The sequence below is a fragment of the Polyodon spathula genome, chromosome 2 (assembly GCF_017654505.1).
Source record: "Polyodon spathula isolate WHYD16114869_AA chromosome 2, ASM1765450v1, whole genome shotgun sequence".
Classification (NCBI taxonomy): domain Eukaryota; kingdom Metazoa; phylum Chordata; class Actinopteri; order Acipenseriformes; family Polyodontidae; genus Polyodon; species Polyodon spathula.
The window spans coordinates 27,973,465-27,980,792 of NC_054535.1; positions in this window are offsets into that span (position 1 = coordinate 27,973,465).

Sequence of the window (7,328 nt, forward strand, 5' to 3'; positions counted from 1 at the left end):
TAAGGATAAGCACAATTATTTTGCACTGCGACCTATGTAAGCTTAAGAGCAATGCATATTAACACACACAGAAAATGAGCTGCAATCATGATAACAAGTGCCTCCTGTGCATGGGGCTATTTAGCGACCGCACTTACAGCCCAGAGGTGAGGTGAGTTAGGAGTACAGAGAGCAGGAGGCGCTGTATGAGGTTTGTGGAGCACGAAAATCAAACCAAACGAAGGAAAGGCAGCAAAGTCCTGTTACTGCCCGTTTTTTGAGGAAGAGCTGGAAGTCCTCACAGCTGAGGTCACTCAGCATGAAATTGAGTTATCTGGAAAAGCCTCAGCCAAGATCAGTTATGCTACCAAAGAGGCCATATGGTCCTCTACAGTATAGTGGAGAAAGTCAATGCTATCGGTGTTACCAGGAGGACAGACAACCAAGTGGTGAAAAGGTGTCAGGACCTGCGGCTGCGAACAAAAGCTAATCTCACAATGCAGCACAAGCATGGAGCAGGGACAGGAGGAGGGCCGCCATCCACATCACAGTTGCCAGCGTCACCGCAGAAGCCAGTGACAGGTCTCTGAAGGTGTGTGGTTTTATACAGCTCTTAATTACTCACTTCTACAGTGGTTTGCACCTTGTCAGAGGAGGTGCAACGTTTTTGGAGGGTCAGCAATTGCCCAAGTGCAAGGCAAAATCCTTACATCTCATTATAATGTTTGCCCTTGCTTAGCATTCCAGAACTCAGCCCAATTCCATGCTCTTTTCTTCATTTGAATACATTTCAAAGTCATTTAAATGGATTAATCAGTGCTAATTTGATTGCAGGTGCAGAACGCCAGGTGAAAAATATACTTTACATACACTGCATTTTTAGTGACTACTAAAGTCCTACTTTACACCAGCTGAACATGTTTTTTGGCAGCAATATGGGTGTTTTGCAGGCACAAATCACTTTGCGGGTATCCTTACATTGGCCCCAAGTCTCTTTCAAAGTTTTATTTACCATAAACAAAATAGCAAACACTAGCTCCAAACAGGGAGCCCTAACTAAACACTTAATCGAAACAAAGTTTTCTCTACTTAAATATTACAGAAGCTAAACCTTTATGCACATCACACAATCCAAGCCATGTTTATACAACCTTAAATAAACAGGGGAAGATTAGTCACTGCCACAAAAAAGACGAATAAAGACACTTAGCCCGCATAGTGTTAATGTGCTGGTGTAGCTGGGAGACAAAGAATTCTAAAGTCCATTGGTGGATAATAAATGTCCCAAAACTTAGGGCAATAATTGTTTATCCTGAGCTTATTCATAGTACCTCTGTAGCAGACTGCTCAACCAAAAATAAAAAAGATTCAGATCTTGATACCTTTCAAGAAAGTCTTAGCAGAACAAATCTCTATACCAACCATAATTCTAGAAGTAGGTTTGCAATGTTTGAAGGGCTTCCTATAGATTACTCTTTATTATAGATATTATAGAATATAGATTATTTTTATTACTTTATATATTTAGAAATTATTGACCCAAGGGAAGACTATTGTTACCAACAGGGGGCTATAATGCCCAAAGCCACAATCTTCCCGAGGGACATTTAATTTATTACTATGAGCTGAGTCTGCAGTACATATTTAATATACGAGTCAGTCAAAATAAAGAGGCTCAAGATTGGAAAGTAAATATTACTTAATACTGTAAATCCATAAACAGTTTTGGCATGAATATCTTATACACCTCTTCTCGTTATACTGGAATCTTCACTCCTGAAATGAATCCCTGATTAGCTAACAAAGCCAATCCTGATTAAACATCTGGGATTTCAACTTGTGCACATTTCATCTTGCTTTAAATAATAAACTCTGACCTCGGAACACACACCCAGCCGCGATGATTTTAGCTCTCGTTGTTGAGGTAGCATGGACGATCTTCAGTCTATTAGCTTATGGTCTTGCCACAGCCCTGAGGTTTATAATTAGGACCTTTTTGTACCTATGCCTCACTGCAACACATCTAATTAGGACTCCACAGGGAGTGCCAAGTTCTCAATTAATTATTTACAATATTTACACACAACACTATTTACAATATATACATGTGGCAGGCTGGCGAGTGGATAGAGGCCCAGAGACAGACTGCAGTTCAAAAAAATAACTATTTTATTATAAATAAACAAAAATAAAGTGCACAAGGGCAAAATAACAGATACTCAAACAAAAATAAAGCAAAAACAAAACTCACAAAAATAAAGTTTCCAGGCTGGGCAATGCCTTCACTGGATTTAGAAAATTCAAAAACCACAAAACAAACACCAACCTGCTTCCTCAGCTCCCTCTCCCAAATGAGAAGCAGAGGCCTCCTTTTATATCAGGTGGCTGGGCGCTGATTGATCGTTAATCAACCTAATCAACTAATCAACCCCAGCCACCTGAACATAATAAACCCAGGCAGGTAGGGGAAGTTAACCCCATCCCTGCCAATTTAAAGGGCAGAGCTTTGCTCTGCCACACACCTCCCCCCATGTACAACGTACACTGGCCGCAATCGGCCAACTCCCCCCTTCCCCCCACCCCCCCCCCCCCCCTCCCCCCAAGAGTCCAATTATGTCCCTTGGGTGGGCTGTTATGGTGGGTGGTGGTGGGCGGGGTTGATGTCGGAGCCCCCAAGCCTTCTTTGGTTGAGGGGGCCCCGAATCTCCAAGGTAGCACGGCGACGGCGGCCCGGGTCCCTCTGGTGGCGGAGGCGGCGACGGCGGCCCGGCTCCCTCTGGTGGCGGAGGCGGCGACGGCGGCCCGGCTCCCTCTGGTGGCGGAGGCGGCGACGGCGGCCCGGCTCCCTCTGGTGGCGGAGGCGGCGACGGCGGCCCGGCTCCCTCTGGTGGCGGAGGCGGCGACGGCGGCCCGGCTCCCTCTGGTGGCGGAGGCGGCGACGGCGGCCCGGCTCCCTCTGGTGGCGGAGGCGGCGACGGCGGCCCGGCTCCCTCTGGTGGCGGAGGCGGCGGCGGCGGCCCGGCTCCCTCTGGTGGCGGAGGCGGCGGCGGCGGCCCGGCTCCCTCTGGTGGCGGAGGCGGCGACGGCGGCCCGGCTCCCTCTGGTGGCGGAGGCGGCGACGGCGGCCCGGCTCCCTCTGGGGGCGGAGGCGGCGACGGCGGCCCGGCTCCCTCTGGTGGCGGAGGCGGCGACGGCGGCCCGGCTCCCTCTGGTGGCGGAGGCGGAGGCGGCGGCCCGGCTCCCTCTGGTGGCGGAGGCGGCGGCCCGGCTCCCTCTGGTGGCGGAGGCGGCGACGGCCCGGCTCCCTCTGGTGGCGGAGGCGGCCCCTCCCTCTCGGGCTCTGAGAGCGGCGGCGGCTCCTCCCTCTCGGGCTCTGAGAGCGGCGGCGGCTCCTCACCCCTCTCTGGCTCTGGGAGCGACGGCAGATCCTCCTCCCTCTCTGGCTCTGGGAGCGACGGAGGCTCCTCACCCCTCTCTGGCTCTGGGAGCGACGGCGGCTCCTCCTCCCTCTCTGGCTCTGGGAGCGACGGCGGATCCTCCTCCCTCTCTGGCTCTGGGAGCGACGGCGGATCCTCCTCCCTCTCTGGCTCTGGGAGCGACGGCGGATCCTCCTCCCTCTCTGGCTCTGGGAGCGACGGCGGATCCTCCTCCCTCTCTGGCTCTGGGAGCGACGGCGGATCCTCCTCCCTCTCTGGCTCTGGGAGCGACAGCAGATCCTCCTCCCTCTCTGGCTCTGGGAGCGACGGCAGCTCCTCACTCCTCTCTGGCTCTGGGAGCGACAGCAGATCCTCCTCCCTCTCTGGCTCTGGGAGCGACGGCAGATCCTCCTCCCTCTCTGGCTCTGGGAGCGACGGCAGATCCTCCTCCCTCTCTGGCTCTGGGAGCGACAGCAGATCCTCCTTCCCTCTCTGGCTCTGGGAGTGACGGAGGCTCCTCCTCCCTCTCTGGCTCTGGGAGCGACAGCAGATCCTCCTCCCTCTCTGGCTCTGGGAGCGACGGCAGCTCCTCACTCCTCTCTGGCTCTGGGAGCGACGGAGGCTCCTCCTCCCTCTCTGGCTCTGGGAGCGACAGCAGATCCTCCTCCCTCTCTGGCTCTGGGAGCGACGGCAGCTCCTCACCCCTCTCTGGCTCTGAGAGCGACGGCAGCTCCTCACCCCTCTCTGGCTCTGGGAGCGACGGCAGATCCTCCTCCCTCTCTGGCTCTGGGAGCGACGGCAGCTCCTCACCCCTCTCTGGCTCTGGGAGCGACGGCAGCTCCTCACCCCTCTCTGGCTCTGGGAGCGACGGCAGCTCCTCACCCCTCTCTGGCTCTGGGAGCGACGGCAGCTCCTCACCCCTCTCTGGCTCTGGGAGCGACGGCAGCTCCTCACCCCTCTCTGGCTCTGGGAGCGACGGCAGCTCCTCACCCCTCTCTGGCTCTGGGGACGACGGCAGCTCCTCACCCCTCTCTGGCTCTGGGGACGACGGCGGCTCCTCGCCTCTCTTTATTGGAGTGACCGGTGGATCTCCCATGTCTACCGCCAGGTAATTAACCACCATGAGGGCAACCTCTGGGAAGGAGGCCGGGTGGTGCTGTTCCTCCCACTGTTCCCACCTCTCCCCATCTCGACGCCACAGCGTGTTGATAACTATGGGGAGATCGTGGACGAGGTCTGCCTCAGGGTGCATCAACCAGTCCCAGATCTCCTGGGACGGTGGTGAAGGTGGTGGTGCTGGAGGTAGTGGGGTGGCCCCTGATGCCCGGGGTGAACACGGCACCTCTTCCTGGGCCTGGTTGTAGGGGCATCCTGCCCAGTTGTGGCCGTCCTCCTCACACCGGCCACACCAGTTTGCCGGTGGCACGTCTGGGCAGGACCGCCAACGATGGTCCTCCTTCCCACACCAGGAACACCAGGGGAAGAGGCTGGCCGGGTCCTCCAGTGGTGGCTGCAGCAGCTTACATTTCTTCAGCTGCTGCTTGTCCTGCCTTTTCCACTGTCTGCTCTTCTTTCCCATTTTTTTTTTCAAAAAAAAAAATAAAAATAAATACTGCTCTGAGCCTCTAGGTGGCGCTATCCCACTTCTGACACCAAATGTGGCAGGCTGGCAAGTGGATAGAGGCCCAGAGACAGACTGCAGTTCAAAAAAATAACTATTTTATTATAAATAAACAAAAATAAAGTGCACAAGGGCAAAATAACAGATACTCAAACACAAATAAAGCAAAAACAAAACTCACAAAAATAAAGTTTCCAGGCTGGGCAATGCCTTCACTGGATTTAGAAAATTCAAAAACCACAAAACAAACACCAACCTGCTTCCTCAGCTCCCTCTCTCCCAGATGAGAAGCAGAGGCCTCCTTTTATATCAGGTGGCTGGGCGCTGATTGATCGTTAATCAACCTAATCAACTAATCAACCCCAGCCACCTGAACATAATAAACCCAGGCAGGTAGGGGAAGTTAACCCCATCCCTGCCAATTTAAAAAGGGCAGAGCTTTGCTCTGCCACAATACACAAAAAAAAAACTTCTCCATGCACAGTGCTCCTAAAGAGATATATAGGGCCATATTTTCAAAGCATTACTCCAGTCTTTAATTAAGTTCCATTTTTTGAAAGATGCAGAACACCCTGTTAATTTTACAAAACTAGACCAAACAACTAAGTAGTATAATTCAAATTCTTTTAAGCACTCGCAAGGTGTTAGTCTCTCATTTTGAACGTGAATTTTTCTTCTTTAAAAATAAAAACTTAAGAAAGGGTTTAAACACTGAAAAAATGGCCTATAGTAACCAGGACAGAAGAACTAAAATTCATACTACTACTATTGTTTGTTATTTTTTAAATGACAAGGACACAGTCACCTTCCTGCCTGTTGTCACGATTACACTCCCTGTCTGATATCTTTGGCTCACCGTATGACTCAAGCACCTGGGGCTATTACAGGCCTGTTAGTTGTATCAGAAAAGTACAGCTTTGTCCCACTGTGATGTGGCTTGACTTTATCTACATAGGGTTTAGCTTGCTAATGATTTGATAAACAGCAGATTCAGTATCTGAAACCAAAACAAGTCAATATGTATGGTCACCGCTATGTCTTAAATCTATGGGTTACCATTTGAATAAGGATACAAAATACTTTAATTTGTTTTACAGCATAACAAGTCTAAAATGCAGAAAGTTGAGATTAATTGATTGGTGCATATCCTTTTAATATATACAAATATGTAATGGAGGATTGTGTGAGAAAAAAAAAATCTTTAAACTTGTAAAATGAAAAACTGATCTTCCATGACTGCTTGAAAGACACACTCTCTAGTCCATGATTGTGTTTTATTCTGCTGGATATTTCAGTTAGTGGGGCAAGACAGAGTTAACACATTTTATATTCAGACTTTTGGACTATGCTCTTGTGTAGAAATTGGTTTCCTACCATTGTATTCTGGTCTGGTTGCCATTCAGAATTACAGGTTCACAGCCACAGTCAATAAACTCACACAGATCTCTCTCCAATCTTTCCTTCTAGTCTTTGTTAATACATTTCTGTTTGAATCTACAGACAGTATGGAAGACAGTCCTGAAATATTACATGCAGGCATCATCGCACAATTTAAAGAAATCCACCAAGATAGAAATCTGATAACACTTCCACTCATATGAATTACAGCAGCTAGAAGAGTATCCCAAACACTGAGCTAAGTAGCTGTAGACAGAGAATTATTTTTTAGTTTAATTCACCATAAGCATTGTCGTCTTATGGCAAATTACAGTCAAACATGCCACTGACAGTTACAAAGGCTTGCTATGGATACTTATAGACCTGTATCTCCTTTGTCAAATGTTTTGGCCATTACAGCTATAAAAACAAAACAAAAACAAAAAAATCTGGAAAGTGTGGGAGGAAATGCAAAGTAACAACTTGTGCATTTGACTTTTCAAGGTCAATAAGAGTAGTTTATGAAAAGTTTGGTTCTTCGTGCTCCTTATATTATTGTAACATTAAGCCATTATTAAAAAACATTACATTATGCATCTCAAACCCAGAACACCAGTCTTCATGATCATTCTTTTTTTTTTCAATAATGGTAATTTGTATGTACTTTAATTGATCAGGAATTAAATCTGCAATCTAAAAAATAATTTTTCATTTTTATTTTTAATGTTCCCTCTGGAAAAATGATAAACAAAAATATGAACTGAAATTAATCGTATGCATGTGTAAAAATATGGTTCCACACAAATGGCAGTTGGATGCAATTAAATTGGATATATGTTAGCACATGCTCAGGAAGTTTACATTTTGATAAACTGCGCAATGCAATAAATTGCTTCCAAAACCTGAATAACAGTGTCTTGCCAAAGAGCCTGCAG